The following is an 18,436-nucleotide window of genomic DNA, read 5'->3' as shown; positions in this document are numbered from 1 at the left end:
AATGAACCTTTCAAAATAAATGATGATTCATATTAACCTTGGTATTACTGATTTCTAAAACCCCTTACTGTGCTATCACAATATCCTCACACCTTCTCCCCCTTCATCACTGGGATCTCTGCTCCATGTTTCCCCTCTCTTTCTCCCTTAAGCATCAATATAGAACTCTAGGAATGAAAATATGTAAAAAAAAATATATATAAAATAATAGCAAATATATGTGCATCAAGCCAGTAAGCATTACTAAATACACAGGAAGCAGACAAATGGAATTAAAATGCAGTACATACATAGTCTGTGTACAAAAGACTGCCACATCTTAAAGGTCTTATGCATGCTTAATACATATCTAAGAACGAAGACTATAGTCAATTCCTATAAAAACATCAGTGTTAATATGTATGTATTTATATGTGAATATACGTAATGTGTGTACAAATACAAAGAACCAAAGATGAAATGTAGACCACAAAAAAGCTAATGTGCAACACAAATCTACTTTGAAGTCAATGTTGTGGAACTCTCATGTAAGCAGCCCACCAAATTCAGTATCTAGAAAAAAGATCCTGAAAGACAGTCGCACAAAGAGGATGTGTTCTGAGATTTTTTTCCATCAGTGTATAATATAGTACAGTATCTTTTGAACCGGGGCAAATCCAAGAAAGCTCAGAGAGTCAATCATTCTTTTTGCACACCAGTGGTAAATAACAGTTCTATCAGAGTGATAATTAGCATTTTAGCAGTACTTAATACTTGGTTACATACAGTTCAAGTCACTCAAGAAAGCCAGGGACACAAAAATTGCCCTTAAAAATCTTAGTCAAGAGGCATTCTGCGACTCAACTTCAGTTTGTGAACTTTTAAAGTGAGAAACCACTGCATTTAAAAACCAAGTGTTTGCAGTTCTACAAAATGTGCTATTACACCTGATGTGTGTTAAATTTGTTTACATGTTACTTTTTATAGCCAGTTTCAAACTGAGGCACTTAATCTTGCCTTAGATAAGTGAAATGAATTAATTACTATCAAATCCTAGACATATTTATGCATTTTGTCATAACAGTAATTTACATGTCTTCTCAAGGACAGAACTTGTAGAATATAAAAATACAGTTGACTACATTGTGTGAAAGCTTAAAAGCTCACCTAATTCAAATTATTCTTTAATTCTATAGTAGCTTGTTAAAACCAAACATCATCTTTCTCTGCACTAAATACACTTAGGATTAGGCCCAGTCCTTCCCTGCATCACAGCTACACACATCACCTTGCCTCCAGTACATTAGAGACATCTAAATCGCTATAAGATCAACACACACACAAAAAAAAAAAAAAAGACCAACAGCACCAGCATACATCCTGTAACATGCCTTCTACACAAAAAGCAGGAGGTAATTTGCATAGGACTCTGAAACCACATATTTTTCATAGAAGAAAAATCGTTACCGCTCAGGGTATTTTCCACTGCAAAGATGAACTGTATAATGGAGGGTCAGGTCAGTTACATTCTAAGCACTTTAAAAGTAAATTCAAAACAGGTTACCTTTAATTACAGTATAACGTGTAATTCCTCACTGTCTTCATCTGAGCTGGAGCAAAATTAAACAGGAAAAGAGAAAGGAAAGACGATCTATACTTCCTATTAGGCAGAAAGTAGGCTTCAACAGAGTGGAACACAGTTTTAGCTAGCTCTAAATTCATCGGTGTTTTCATTATATAAAGTCAAAAGTAAACCGTTTTGAAAAAAAGCTTTAACCAAAGCACTACCCTGCTGCACTTCGTTGCACATAAGCCTAGAATGCTTGCAACATATTTAATGCACACCCAAGTGGATGTGCTTCGGTAAGCCCTCTTCATATGAAGTTTCATACAAAATCTCAGGTATGTCAAGATCATATGCAGGCCATGATAAAATGACAAAGAAACAGTCTAATTTCAAGATATCAGCAGTATCTTCTTCTGTCTGTTCAGTTATACTCACTTGGTGCTTTGTGGTTTTTTATCACGTGACTACTGTATACATACTTTATGCCAGAACCAGTTTTCTGTGTGTTGAATAATATGCCAGTAAGAGTTCACCAGTAAGGGTTCAACAACAAACACTAGGCATATCTGACAGCCACATTCCCAATTATATGATAGAGTATGCAATTAAGAACTGGGCAACGTACTGATTGCATTCCAATTATAACTAAGCCATCAAATTCAAGACGACTTCCTGATAAAAATTAAAAAGATATTTTCATTAAAATATATTCTTATCCTTCACTAGCATAGCAGCACAGTTAACAACACGCACACCAACTGCTCTAAATTCTATTTATATAGTAAAGCACAGGCATCGGTATGCATAAGAATTAAACTAAAAAAAGGGCTCGAACTGCTACAATTTATTACCTACATAACACTTTCTTCCAAGTATAATCCCACTGAGCTCAAACGCCATAATGCATTCACAAGACTTCAGTCAGTTACTGGGAAGACTTCCGAGTATCTGAGTCACAAGCACAATACCACAGCTAAACAAAATAGAATTACTTGCTGCCTGAGAAGTTGACACAGCAGCTAATTAAATGCACAAAGTAATAACACTAGGATTATGACAAAAAATTATCTGTAACAGAATAATAAGCTAATGAGATCACTCTTGAATGAAGTATCAAAACTTGAGCTACTTCTTGAACCAATGGTGTACAGAACCTCAGCTACTTTCTCTGACATTGTCAGTAACAAAAAACCCCACCCACTGATGTCAATATATCAGCTACATTACAACTCCTCACACCCTAAAAAAACCCTGCCATCACCATCTTGCATCTTTCTTGGCGCTGTGAGAAAACAGCATAAAAGGTCATGGAAAGCAAACTTCACTCGCATTCTTACAGGTGGCTCCTCCAGATTAAAGCTGAAGAGCAGCTGAGCAGTGGCACGAAGGACCTTTCAGTGCCTTTGCAGAACAGCACAGTTCAGTTCCCACACCTCTGAAGCCAACATTTTTCAGCAGCATGCAGTCACCTCTATTTAAAAACAAAATAATACCTTGTGTTTACTGCTTACATGCCACAAACTGAAAATCAGAAGATATACAGGATAACTGAACTATGTGGGAATTGAGTAATATCCTCTCATTTTTTGTAAGATATGCAGCTACTGCAAAGAATTCAAAAGAAAAAAAAAATCCTGAATACTCAGCTAAGTAGTTCTACATTCAAGCAATCTTAAAATGATTTGCCAATTAAATGGTCAAAAGTAAGAAGCTACAGTCAAAATCTGCCTTTTTTGTATCATAACCTATTTTCCAAATGTATTAAGAAAAAATAATCTTTAAACTTGCAGTCATTCAACCAAGATTCAGCAAATTCTAAACCCACACACTGGATTTGTCATCTGTTTGGCTGCTAAACCTGACTCTGAAAGAGTGATGTTACCTTATTATTATTTTTAAAAAGATTGCTCTCGGGATTGCACAGCAAAGGAATGAGTATGTAGCCTATTTTACACAGGAAGGAGAGATTTTTATCCTTAAAAACAGGAGGTTCGCCCACATGATCACCTGGGACAAACTTGGCCAGTGCAAGCAGGCTAGAAGGTTATAGGAGCCTGGGAATGTTTAACATCAAGAAAGTAATTACAGCCCAGCAAGATCAGAAGGAATTACACAGGAAATGTGAACAGTAACCCTTTCATGCCAAAAAAATCATGAAAAAGTGAGCTCTCAGCTGCCAAACTATGAGGCTGTACAAACCAATTGCAAAATGCAGGAATGGAAAAAACACTATATATTACTAGGCTATAAATTCCCAACGATGTGATAAAGCTATACTTCCAAGAAAAGAACAAAACCTCTGGTCTTTCTTCTTGCCATGTATATGCAGTATAATTAAAGCCCAGAAGAAACATGAAAACATTTCAAACACCACCTAAGAATGGTCAGTTGTCTCTTTTTCTTTTAATTTTATGCTGACCAAACAGTCTCCTCCCTAGAAGGTGGTCAAACATCTTGTTCTTATTTAGTCATGGGAAACTTCCTTCCAAAATAAATAGTACATTATCCAAGCAAGAATGCTAACTCTCTCAGTTATCTATTCCATAAAAATGAATCTCCCTAATTCTGAAATAAACCCCATAGCTCAACAGAATGGGCTCAAGCTACCCTATGTATTTGTTGGTGAAACAACTTCTATTCTCAAGGGACAGGAGGGAATTGAGTAATCTGACTGTAGTTCAGTCTAGTTACTAAGCCCTCAAGTGCCATTTTGGAAAGCAAACAGTGATCATACGTGCATGCTCTTCACACAGGCTTGGGAACCATTTTAATGAAGCAAGAGACTTTTTTAAGCTACCCTCTAAGAAAAACTGTATTCCTTTACATCTACCAACAGATAATGCTGCAAAGTATTAGCACATAACTCTGATCAGACAAGAGACAAGCAATAAAGCAACCAAACACTAGTGGTTTTATTAATTTGATTAGAACTATTAAGAATATCTTCTTATTATAGTAAACAAAAACAAGCTCCCCTGAGTATTAGTATATATCTGGTCTACACAAAAATGAAAGAGAAATATACTTTTATGATTAAAAAATTCAATAAATTATCTTATTTATTTAAGGAACATGCTTCTTTAGGTGTTCTTAAAATTACAAATCAGAACACTGTCATCACACATTGCAGTTGCAGTGCATCTCCATACCAGCACTTCAGCTTCTTTTCTTCCCCCTTGTCACTCAGGTGTTCCTCTCTACCCTCCTTTGCTACCAGTGCCTTCCTTTTCTCAATTGATCTGTTGGATTCTATTCTATTCTAGGGCAGGCCTTTGCCACCACTAACGCTGCATGCACAACCAACTCCTGCATGACTGAAGTCTACTCAGCTACCTTATCAGTGAAATCGCTAAATAAATACAACTGAGAGGAAAAAACCAAAGTAAAATACAAAAGCAGCACATGAGAATTTCCAGCATGGGCATGCAAACAGGGCAGACAGGGTGCAGTAAAGCTACAATCAAGGCGACCAAAAAGTCATTGCTGACATTATGGCCTGCACAAGTAGCTCTAACTCCCATTCTTCAAGAGGTAAAACTGAAATATGAAACAATTATATTTTCTATTATTTTACTGAGATGGAGGCTGAAGAGAGACAAGCACCATGACCTCATTCTGGAGACAAAGGGAAAGTTCATTTTCTCCTGCACTAAACTTAATCCCACTTCTAACCATTGGTGATTTGCAAAAACAAACGGAACTAACTCTCCCAGTCAATACACATTTTTCTGAGATTAAAGTTACTTCTCCTAAATTTGGCTGTCTCCACAGCAGATTAAATATTCAGCAGTACAATATCCATACAAGATATTAGCCAAAAAACCTGCCATAGCAGATGAGCCACTAAATTTTCGATGGCTATAGACTCAACGCAAATGCATCCACAGGACATAACACTGTCGATCAGTCAGAAAAATATTACTGTATCACTGCAAGATATTCTGTCTTCAAAGCATTTGTACACATAAAGCAAAAATACTTCCAGTGGTACTGCTATTACTTTTTCAGTGAGTTGATGGCAATGGCACTGGGAAGTGTTTCCTGAACCTCCCATGTGTAGGCAACACATCAGAAGCTGAGCATTCAATACGTACATTTGTAACTGATTCATCTGCTGGACCCTGAAGCAGCACTGTGGCTCACAGTAGTGCACACCACTAATATAACATTCCTTCACAAACCAACAAGATTTTCCACCTGACCAGATCTGCTCTTTACAGAACCTCTTTAGAATTTGTATCTGAAAACTAGTAATGTACCAATACTAGAAACAGTTTTTTAATTGAGAGGCTACTAGCATTCATCTTACTTCCAGAAACAAATACAATTAACTTCAAATCCTGAAAGTAAAGAATGTCATATTCTGGGCCTGTGAACCCACTTTGGAATTCACTTTTTCATGATAAAATTACTAGTTTTGAAAATTATTAAGCCTCTAAATACAATTATTAGTAATACAACTAGATTTCAACAGAAGTTTAAAACTTCCCATTTGGGGGTATCTACAGTCAGTCAACTTAACACATGCATTAAGATTCCCACCCAGTCTCTTCCTAACCGCAAGTATATACGCTAAACATTTTCTCCTTCCTAATATAAAGCAGTTTTCTAAATATAATTGCCGAAGACTGAATTATCAGATAATTGCACCATTCACTGAAGAACGCTGGAAAGAGAGGCTGCTAATGAAAACCTGAAACTCTTCTTTGTAAATATGTTCCAAGAAAGCATGCATGGCTATTCTGTGCCAGCCAGCACTAACCTATACACATTTTTGAGGCTTATCTATTAACTTTTAATGATTAATAAACATTCTGGAAATCGTCTTTCTAGTGTTTCGTGTATGAAATGTTATAAAGTGATAATTCAAGTAAACTGCTTTCATTATTGAACAGCACACACTTTAAAACATAATTCCACTTAGACAAACCAAGGCTTATACTGCACAAGATGATTATTTCTCCCATCACTGAAATCTGCCAAGGTTAAATAACACCTGGGATACTTAAGCCTGTCCTATTTTCCTGATAAGACAGGGCAGTTCCAACTGTATATAGTCCACTATCCAAATGATGATTCTTCATGGTTCTTTTTCTAGGGGGAAGGTGCTTTGCAAATTATTAGATATCGCCATCAAGAAATTAATCTGTTTCCTTGGCTTGCATTTTTGATGGTCCAATTAAAGCCCATTACTCCACAACTTCTGTAAACAACATTTTATAGTGGGTTGGTTTTTTTTATTTTTGCTTTTTTCCAAAATGAACAGGTTCCTGAAGCAGGAAGAGACATATGCAGAACAATCCAATTCCATAGTCAGGAGTTTCCATCAACTTAGTTAGCAGTATTCTTAGTCTAAGAAATTTTTCTGCTTCTCAGAAGTTGATCAGCTAAATCTTTCAGACACCTACATTTCACCAAGTGCAGTTTGATTTTAAAATCAGAAAAATAAAAGAGTTTGCTCTACTTCAATCTTCAACATGAAAAATAAGCTTTTGTGTCTCAAAATTGGAAAAAATAACTTTCCAATAAACATCAATACTATATACCAAGTGTTTGAAGATTTTTAGATACAAAAACACCTTCAAAAGGTTTCAAGACTTTTACAGTGAATTAGATCAATCATACCTTAATAACACCTCAAAGCAGCTCTCCCTGCAATACACAGCTATCTTCACAGCATGCATAAATGCAGATGAAATTATAAAAAAAAAAAAAAACACAACAAAAAAACACACAACCAAAAAACCAGCTATGATCCTTGCAGGTCTTAATCTAGCATAAATGGAATCTACAGTTTCATGCTCCTTTTAAAGTGAAATGTTACCATGTAAAAGAAACCTTACAAATACTTATGACTAAATGATGGAGAATAAAGTCTTTAAGTATGGAATCCATGATTTATCAATTTTTCTAACATTTTTAATGTGGTCACAAAGTCTTTCAGACACTGCAGTAAACAAAGGAGTTTGACAGCCAGGTGAAAAATACCTGGAAGAAATTAAGTACAGGAGAGACATGAATTATGCTAATCAAACACATCAAACTGTTACAGTTTCAGCATCTCACCTGACACAAAAGAACCCTAAACTGGTCAGAAGTGCAAAACCCTGCACTGGACTGCACTTAACTCACTGTCTGAATAACCCTCACAGCAGCTGTTGATCAAACCTGGCTTCCTTTACATTTAGGAAATCAAAAAGGCTTCACTCAGTCCTCTTTGAGCAGCTCTGACCACAATTATTTCCAGGCTTGTCACTTTGAAGACACTGAAATTAGCTACCTAACCAAGAAACTCAACATGCTACAGCTAACAGGCAAGCTAGTTTGTCCTGTTTTCTTTTAGCAGTGCATCTACATTGTTCATCAGCAAAAAATATGGCAAGATTTGTTCTCAAATCTGAAGAGCATACTCCACTTATGACTTTGTAAACCCTAAGAACAGAGCACGTACAATACATATCTTACACATATGATGCTTTTGACAACCCACCCCGCTATACTGACTGCTTTTTTAAAAACAACCAGACCTTTTCCTTATATTTTGATTAAGCACACAACAAGATACATTCCTTCTATTTCAAATCCATCTCTCCAGAAAATGATAAGAGCTACTACTATCACCACTAGAATATGAAGACCCAAAGCAGGAGGCAACATGGTTTTCTAAAACACTAGCACAAGACAAAGGAACATCATCTCAAAGAAAACCAGAAGATTTATTACTATCCTCCCCTCCAGATTATTGTATAAGTAACACTTTCTTTTCACAGAGAAAAAAAAATTCCTCAGGCTCCACAAAGCATTAAATACATCGTTATACATATAAGACAATAGAGAATTGGCACAACTTTCAAATATAGCAACCTGCAATCAAAATTACTGCAAATCACATCACATTTATGTTTTTATAATATATAAACTATACTATGGCAATACATACTCTGGAAGTACAGGTAGATGATAAGTATTTTTAAAAAAAGGTGAAAGATAAACAAGTAATCATTCTACTTACTAACAAATTACACAATGTGTTTTCAAAAATGGACCTTTAATCAAGGCAAAGATAAAATACTTCCAGCCTTTAAAAAAAAAAAGCAGCCACTAACTTTTGAAGCATTCTGCTCATTACAAAAGTGAAAAGAAATAAACCAAAGCAACAGACTTCTCCAAGATCTCACATACATCTGGCACCCACCTGCTTATGCAAAGACTGGCAACACGCAGCAGTGGCTTTTAAATGCATATTTTTGAAATAGCAACAATCCCCAAATACCAAAGCATACTATTTGGATGTTCCAACGCTAAATGGTATTTAGTAGTTGACCATTATTTTAGGCTTATCATCCCTGACAGAGTGCCTCTCAGTTATTGAAGTTTTTCTGCCTTGACAGGGAAATTCAATTTTTAAGATTCATACAGAGAAAATGTTTCAGTATAAACTGTGGCTATTCTAAGCCAGGAAAATGTCCCACAGGTCACTAAGCTACCATCTTTCGGGCAAGTTCTCCATAATTAAGGTATCGATTATAATTTCGCAGGCATATTTTATTTTATAAATAAACTCTGTTTCCACAATTTGAGCTGTGGGAAAGAATGCCTGCGTCAATACACCAACCCTTGCAGCATAGCAAGTTTTGAACTGAATGCCAACTCTAAATGTTATAATATGGATTCTAGCAGGGGAAAAAATAGGAGGAAGATTTCCCCCTCATCTCCCAAATTCCCACAAGCCTTCTGAATCTTTTTATTCCTGTCACAGCACCTCCCTGACATCTGCTCTTTGCTGCTCTAGAGCCAAATACAACAAATTTAAGACAATCTGTTGCTAAACACACCAAAAGTAAAAACTGCAGCCTCTATTAAATGGAGTGAAAAGGACATTTCAGTGGGAATGAGCAAAAGCTGATTCTGTAGTCTTTTCCTGCTGAATACTGCTTTTGATGCTTTTATCAGTTTTATATTTTGAGTTTGATAGAGACTGAAAGCAAACACAGTTTCTAGGACCTGAACCATGCCAAGAGAAGACTGGCAGAGCAACAAGCATGCTCATTTAATTAAGATACCCCCACTGCTGTTTTTTATGACTTTTTATATACTTGCTGGAAGTTGGCTGGATGACACAGAAGGCCAGGATTAGCTCATCTCACCCTCCCTAAATATTCCATTGCTCTAGGTACAGAACAAACTTGTGTCCTGAATTGGATTAAATTAGTGCAGGAACACCTATTTCATGCACGAGCCCAGGCAACAGAAAAAAATCAAAGCTGGACAGAAGTCTCTCAAGAGCAGCAAGTCACAAGAACATTTGCCCTACCTAATTTCTCTCCAAGTTGATGAGGGCCCCGATGTAACTCCCCAAAACTTCTTCCTCAATGTCCCCATTTACAAGAAAAACAAAGTAGTTTGGTGGATGCTACCACGAGAACTAGATATAGTACCTAATGGGTATTTAATCCTAACACAGGGACAGAAAGCAAACAAATTAGTGACATACTATAACCATTTCTCCTGTAAACAAACACTAGAGGCAAACTTAATTCTTTTACTCCCACCACCAATACATAGTTTTCAGATGAACTTTAGAAAAAATCATAATGGTAAAAATAATCTTATAAATGACAAAACGCTGAGGGGTTATATTCTTTCAGGAAAAAAGGTAACCTGAGTCTGTGGAAATATTCTTGCACTCTAAATTATCCAATTTCTATCAGAGTTTTTCTAAATTAAAATTATCCCTAGACTGCAGACCTGATTATCTTATCTATATATTTATATTTATATTTATATCTATATTTATATTTATATCCTTTCCCACATTTCCCTTCTCAGTTTGCCACCCTAATTTCACAGAATCTTCACTTACTTTTATAGCATGAACCAACAGAACAGAAGCTTTTGATTTACTTTTCTCAAACCATTCATCATTCAGTGTACTTGTGTTATACTTCATCATATTCATTGCCTTTCAAAGGCTGAACAATTTTTTTTTTCTATTTCTCTTCATACAAGCAAATTTCCATCCCCGTAGTCACTCTTTTAGCCTTTTCTCTGAATCTCCTCTCCTCTATACCTTTCTTTTCAGAGGAGGCACCCAGCACCACATGTGATGGCATGCTACATGACAGTAAGATATTGATTTTTTACCACAGCATTTTATTCCCCATCTCACTTTGTTTATTCTGATTGCAAGTACAAACACAGATATCATAAGTTAACAAAGCTCTCAGAAACAAGATTCTTAACACACAGTGCTCTACTTTGAATATGTGACACAAGAACATGTGAAGACTTATCATTTCAGACCAGGTGGTCTTTGCTTTTTTGACCTTCAGCATAATTTCTTCCTCATATCTCACCCATTACAGTCCACAAATCTTTGTCATATGCCCATCAGGGTATCTTCCCAGAAAGAAGATCATGGTTTTACAGGAGAACATAAACATAGACTAAGCAAGGTAACTGCCCTGCACTGCAGATATGTGGGCTTTTTACCTTTGGGCTTTCAATGAGGCACCAAGTACGCTTTGGCATAAGAACAAGTCAGTAATGTAATACAGCAGACTTGCCCTTTGAAAAATTAGGACTTTAATAGAAAACATAACACATGTATATATAGAAGACAAAAACATTCTACATGCACTTACCCTACCAGAACTACAGAAAACATGTAACACTCCTGAATTAACTTACTAAAATATCATGAAATATGATAGATACTATAGTGACCCTTAAGGGGTACATATGCAGCCAAAACAAGGCAAAAGTTTCCAAGAAAAAGGTGTATTTGAAGATCTGAAATCACATCTGCCTTCTGGAAGTGAAAAAACCCAAGAGAATAAAGATTCTAAGTTGTTTTTTTTTTTTCCCCCTCAATCACGAACAGTATTGTAAAGTTCATTTAATATTGCCATTTGGGGAAAAACATAATAGAGTGATTGACCCAACTCTGTTCTTAAATGCTCTGCTAAAAGAACAAACTATTTGGGAAAATAACAAAAAACAGCTGAAGGCATTTGGGTGGTCTCAGTCTCAGTCCTGTAATACAGAACAGTCCCTTCTTTCTAAATCCAATACCAATTGGTTTTCCTTCTTCAGTAAAGCCTCAAAATGTGTTGATGGCAAAAGCAATAAAACCCACTGAACATCCATACTATTAATTTAGTAAAATTACTAGTAGACTGACACCGTAAAAGTGCTTGATCCATCATATACAGAGCACTCACACACACAACAGAACTATGCAGGTTTTTGCAGACTGATCCTTTCTGATTCCTAGCAGTATTTTGAGGGGTTCACATACTTTTATTTTTAGGACAGTGCATATCATTAGCATTGACTGAGGTTGGACTGAATGCCAATATTTAAACTTAACCCTATTTCCTCACCACCTGTTCTGACAGAGCTGAGCAAGACCAAGAACTGTCAGAAGCTCATGTCTTGATATATGTATCACTACTTCCTTCATTCAAACAGCAGCCTGATATAAATCCGACATTACAGGCACTCACAGAAAATTGGCAGACCGTAACCTCACTTAGGGAGACTAGCCAGTCAGTCAAGGATGGCCGAAAACCCCACCAAATTAAGTTTTGTGTCATTACTATTTAAAATCAATGACATGCAGAAGACTGAAGTGTGCTCAAAACTACACAGATCAGTAACGTGAACATCCCTATTTTCTATGGTTCATCAAAAAGAACCACAAACATATATGTGAAGTAGCGAAGAAGCACTGATGCAACAGAAATGACATTGGTCTAAGCTGTAATTTGTCACCATGCATTATTTCCAGAACACTGTCCTTAGAAAAAAAGAAAGATTCCCTTGCAATTGTCCCTTACAACAGATGAAAAATGTACCGAAAAGTAAAACAACACACCTTTAAGGGTTTGTTTGGTTTGGTTTGGTTTCTGCTTTTGGGTCAGGTAAAACCATTAAATACTTCCTGCAAACATTTCAACCTTCAGTTACTGATAACATAGGGCTTCATGTGGAAGACTGAGTATAGAAATGTTACTCTGACTGATCTTCTAGCCAAACTCAAAGAAAGAGCAAAAGTTTTCCATGAAACTATAACTTAGAAACCGCTGAATATCCCAAACCATTTTGACTGATAGGTCCTAGTAAATCTGCCAGGAGTGGTTTCTTTCCCCCACAACTCCTACACCTATCAAACAAATTTTCCGAGCTGCTTTTCCATCTCTTCTGCACCTGCTTCTCCTGGCAAATACCCAAGCACACCACAAGAATACTCCTACTTCCCTGACTCCCCAGTGACTTGCTGTGACAGAGTCATTTCAGCAGGGTTGGGATAGTCCAGTTCTGAAGCTCATCTCAGCACATGACCCCTCTGGCATCAAGCATGATACTTTTTCTAAACCAACAATCTTGGGCTTAGACTTTCTGAAAAACATTAAAGGTCTAAGCCACAGAATGAAACTACGGGACGGGCAAATAAACAGAAATTAATATCCTATAGCAGCCTCTAAAAGTAAAAGCCCCACTTTAAAAAAATACATATGTTCATTACTCAATACTCCATAATTTTACTCTTTATATGATCCCATGAAGAAAACAACTCATTGTTCTGGAAAAAAGAAAAAGCCTTTTTCTAAAAAAAAAAAAACCAAACCAAAAAAGCCCATAACCACAAATGAAGTGACCAGAATGCATTACAACTCTGAAAAATGCATTGAACTACATATTATATTGCTTCCTTTCACTTGTGCAATAGTTTAAAGTATACTGACAGCTCAATACTAAGCCTGTTCTGGTATGAGGACATCAGCTAGCCTCCCTTCAGGCAAGGCTTTCAGTACCGTATGGCCTTCAAAAAACATGCAAGAAAAAAAACAATGATACAAAAAATAGTTCACAGTTTAGGTGGGGAAACAGTTCTTTCCTAAAATAGTAAAATATTGAAGTGACAAACAAAAGATAGTCTCTCCTCAAATTAGGCACTTTCATATCCGTGTTTAATACACGGTACAGTTCTACCACAGTAAGGTGGTATGGTGTTTTGATTACATTTTTTATATTCATTAGGAAGAATTACCAGTTTAAGATGTATTGCTCCACAAACCATGATAACATTTCCTACAATACTTATTTCACTAAAAATACCCATGGAATCAGTCCTTTTTAAAATACAATGTTTGAATACTACTTACACTAGGTTTAATCAGTTTATTAAGGACAAACCAATACCTGCAAATGTAGTACTATAGTAAGTCAAAGACACACTTAATTAAAAAATATCACTGAAGAACAGGATCGTTTCTACCCAGCTGTTCTGTGTGTTTTTGTGAAAGGTGACAAGACCAATACAGAACAAATATAATGCAAAGACGGCAGCATTCTCCAAATGCCATTTTAAGCTGACAGTAAGAACCTGTTTATAACACCAGCAAGAGAAAACATGGAATCAAAAACTTATCACAAGTTTCTATTTTCAAAACTAAAAAAAAAATCATTAAAGACCTACACCATATATATTCTTAATTGTTACACTGTGAAGAAGTTTGCATTTCATTCAACAGCATGCCAATACACTTCATGAGAAAGTGCTCAACTATTATTCAAGCATCGCTGTTCTCCTATTTGCCAACATTTGTCTTGTAAAAATGTATGCTCATGTTTTAAATTTTGTTTAAAAAAAAAATCTTTTTAAGTAAAAACATGTTCTGGATCTCTGTACGCAAATTATAATGATAAACATGAAGCATTAAGTCTAAGCAACTAAGGACAAAATCTTGACTGTGGATGAGGATGAGCATCAAAACATCTTTTACTGCTGCTAAACCACTAATATTTTTAATGGAAATTCTGAAAATAGTTTAATTGGAGTACACTCCCACTGGACTACACCCTCAGTGACTTTTAAGAATTTTTTAAAAACCCCAACAAAGAGCATCTCAAACATAGAAACAAAAACTGTCTACATAAGAAGGAAAGTACATAGATGGCAACACACTCTTTTTCTTTGATCACATTTAACCAGAACACCAAAAAGAAGATTCCAAAACGCTCTGTAGTATTTTCTCAGTCCAGTTTTACAAAAGCAGCAGCACATAAACCCTAGAGAAGGGACACATTGAAAAATTTCCATTAAAGGATGTAAAATTAAAATGCATCAGCTAGATAAGGCTATCTGCATCTACTTGTGTAACCTGTGCTAAACACGTGGCAGCTTACCACAGTTGAAAGCAGCCACCTACATCTACCACTGGTAAGAATGAGAGCTTACCATATGTCATTTCTTGGTGTTCAGACAGACATAGAATCAAAATTTAAAATATTCTGCAAGGATATTAACCATATTCTTTCAACATACCCACCTTATACATCCTGCTGCTGCTATGGTCAATAAAAGATTTCATCCATCTTAATTCCTGTTTCATGGAAAACAAAAACCAGAAAGTCCCAATATCTCAGGAAATGTATTTAGCAAAGGACAAAAAATCATATTAAATAAAAAACAGTCATACTTTTTAGAAAGTGGTAAATAAACAAGAATTCTACTAAAACATGTTTGCTCGCAACAGATCAAATACAATTGCACCTCCCCTGAGGATCACTGCACATTAACAGTACTTCACATCAGAAACCGCTAAAAGTTCACACATTTCCAATTTGACCACGTACTTTTAAAAGCCTGTAAGTTTCTATAATTGTAACTGCAGTAATATTTTCAGCTAACTTCAGATCAAAGTTGTACTTTCACCATTTGATCATTTCACTTTGACCTGACATCTACCTCATTAGGTGCAAATACATGAAACCATCACCAGTTTCATACAGACATTTAAAACATTAAACCACTTCCATAAATAACATATTACCTCTGCACATAAAAATCCTCGAAACACCCCAAGTCAACAGATGAAGAACACTCCTTCCATCTAATGCAGCATAATCATTGAACCTGTACATCAAAAAACATATATGTATGACAATCACTACATATATCTAAAGTTTCATGTGAGAAAATCAGGAATACCTCACCATATATTACTATCATTGCTAGTTCTGATATTCTCACAACTGAGATGTAGAGGATAAATAGGAAACTAGTATTTCCTTCATGAATGCTCTGAAAACTTTTTCATTACAATATTTAGTTACCCCAAAAATCTATTACTTTAACAATGTGCCCCAAAGTTAAAAACATTTGAACTACACCATAGTGCTGTTTTTGTTCTGATCATCCAGTTATCATTACCCAAGAATATTTTTAATTAAGCACTAAGAACATTATACTAGATGATCACAAAAAGTATTTTAAATATATACCATAACTGTCATCAGCTTTATCCCTTCTTTTTCCTTTCTGATTTTTGACAAACTTCAAGTTTTGAAAAAATCCTACTCTTCCAGCTACTGAAGCAGAAAAAAACTTGCATCCCTGAAATATATACTTTGCTTTGCATAAAAATAAGTTTCTTAAAAAATTAACTTAAACTAGTATTAAAAATAACCAGCTACAATAAGGTTATAGAAATAAAAAAAAGCAGCAGCTCAGTGTTTTGGTTGCTGTATGGTCCTGCGAAAAAAACAAAAACCTGCATACAAAACCTGCTGTGATCCAAGGGAGCAGTGCATTTACCTTATGCTATCCTCCTCTTTCCTTTTTTTTTGTGGAATAATAAAAGACCGTTTTTAATGGCATACAACAGGTTCAAATAAATCAGCACAAGTAAATTCTAGACTATAATTTCTAAACTAAATCAGCTAAATTGCACACCATTTAAGGGCCAGACTGTTGACTGAGACTTCAATACACATTAAAAAGCTTCAATGAGATATACCTCATGTGGAGAGAAAGAAAGGAACTGAACACAAGGCAGTATGAATTGAAGAGCAAAAGACTGCCAATAAAAGGTAAAATCTAGCACATCAGTGTTAATTCGGGTATACAACTAGGTAAATCTTTTAACAAAGCATGACTTTTGAACATAACAGATTTAAACAAGCCAATCTCTCGCATTGTTTCAAGCCCGCCACACTGCGGACATTACTGCAGTCCTTCCAAAAATCTCTGTGCTGCTTTCGAACACTTCCCTCCTTATTTTGCTAATGCCAGCTTAGAACTTAAGATACACTTAGAACTTGGGATACATCCTTTATTTCATTATTGCCAATACAAAAAATTCTAACGGATTCATAGGCTAGCAGGCCTCAGTTATGCACAAACACTACGCCCACTTATTGCGTTAATTTCTGCAGCTACAGAACAAACGAAAACCCTTCGGCTCTCAGGTTCCTTCCAAAACCGACGGAGCCCGAGCAGACCGCGTGTAGGATTTGTACTTTTATGGAAGCAGGAGCAAGGTTTAGGGAACAACGCTCAGGTCTCCAGTCGAGAGCTCGGCTCGCTGCACAGCTCTGACTCACGCTGGCAGGGGGATTCCACACGAGCCAAGCGCTTCACATGATTTGATTTGAATTTGAATCAACTGAAACTGTCCACACGACCCAGGGGCTTCCACAGCTCAGCATCACAAAACCTGCGGGCACTGGTTGCCGTCCCTCACGTACGCGACGCTGCGTGGCCACGCGTGATAAAAAGAGCGTACGCGAGCCGCAGAAGTAACTTTCGTGACTTGCAAAAGCCTTTCTGCGGATCTTTATTGTAACGCCGCACGGGATAACCGCGCTCACGCCCGCTCGCTCGCTCCTCCCGCCGCCGCAGGGGCGGGCGCCGCCCGAACGAGGAGCCGCAGGTGGCCGCGCTTCCCGCGCCGCGCCGCCGCCTCGGGCTCCCCCGGGCCCGGCGCCCCGCAGGCCGCGCCCCGCCGCCCTCCGCCGCCGGGACCCGCTTTCCCGTGACCGGGGTGGCCGAGGGGGCGCGGAGCCCAGCGCCGGGGCCTGGCCAGGGACCTCAGGGCTGGCCAGAGGCGAGGCCGGGGAGGGCGCCCGGCTCGGCTCGGCGCTGCCGCCGGGCGCCTCTACCCCATCACCTCCCACCCCCACCCCAGGCCACGGCCCCCGCTGCTGCGGGGGGAAGGGAACTTACAAACGCGCCCCTCTGCGTGCCTGCGTCACGCCGCCGTCACGTCACAGCGACGGCGCGCTGTGGCGTCACACCCCGCGGGACGGCCGTCTACGTGTGGGAGGCCTGCTTCCCCCCCGCCCCCCCGTTCCCTCCGCCCGCGGCGCAGGCGCACTGCCGCAACAGCCGGGGGTGTTGGCGGGAAAGCGGGGGTCGCGGGCCGCAACCTGCGCTTGCTGCAGCGCCCGGGCGTCAGCCCCGCCGCCCCCGCGATCGGGGTTACACGGTTGGCTCCCTAGTGCTTGGAGCGAGGCCTCCCCTTCCCAACCAGCCCTTGGTGTGGGGGGAGCCGGGCTTCCCCCCGGCCCCAAAGCAGGCTGTTGTTGTACTGCGAGTCAGGGGCGGTGGGAGCAGGGATTTCAGAGAGGCAGGTTGGAAAAAAGGAGTCTCTGGAAAGGACAGGAGTTGTTCTGGGAAATGGGCATGAGGAACCTGACAGCTCTGGGTCAGAGCAGGGCACAGCCAGCTGAACATGAGCCAGCAGTGTGCCCAGGTAGCCAAGAAGGCCAACAGCATCCTGGTTTGTATCAGGAATAGCGTGGCCAGCAGGAGCAGGGCAATGATTGTGCCCCTGTACTCAGCACTGGTGAGGCTGCACCTCAAGTACTGTGTTCAGTTTTGGGCCCCTCAGTACAGGAAGGATATCAAGTTGCTGGACCATGTGCAAAGAAAGGCAATGATGTTGGTGAAGGGTCTGGAGAACAAGTTTTAGGAGTGGCTGAGGGAACTGGGATGTTTAGCCTGGGGAAGAGGAGGCTGAGGGGAGACCTTATTGCTCTCTACAACTACTTCAAAGGAGGTTGTAGTGAGGTGGGTGTTTGTCCCTTCTCCCAAGCTGC

General features: G+C 38.4%; 1 protein-coding gene across 10 annotated transcripts in view; it reads right to left on the bottom strand.

Moving 5' to 3' along the window:
* The window catches only part of ZNF438 (zinc finger protein 438), a 56,374-nt gene extending 38,682 nt beyond the window's left edge, over positions 1-17,692 (bottom strand). For 7 of the 10 annotated variants that reach the window (XM_075082519.1, XM_075082526.1, XM_075082520.1 and 4 more), the window contains exons 1-3: positions 17,562-17,692; positions 15,388-15,470; positions 14,884-14,937 (exon numbers count right to left, since the gene is read on the bottom strand). The gene's annotated coding sequence lies outside the window, so the exon portion shown is untranslated. The other 3 variants (XM_075082517.1, XM_075082518.1, XM_075082521.1) reach the window with 3 other exon arrangements.
* Between the last annotated feature and the right edge of the window lie 744 nt (positions 17,693-18,436).

The sequence above is a fragment of the Phalacrocorax aristotelis genome, chromosome 2 (assembly GCF_949628215.1).
Source record: "Phalacrocorax aristotelis chromosome 2, bGulAri2.1, whole genome shotgun sequence".
NCBI lineage: Eukaryota > Metazoa > Chordata > Aves > Suliformes > Phalacrocoracidae > Phalacrocorax > Phalacrocorax aristotelis.
The sequence above is the reverse complement of the archived record's forward strand: the minus strand, read 5'-3'. Positions and strand labels throughout refer to the sequence as shown.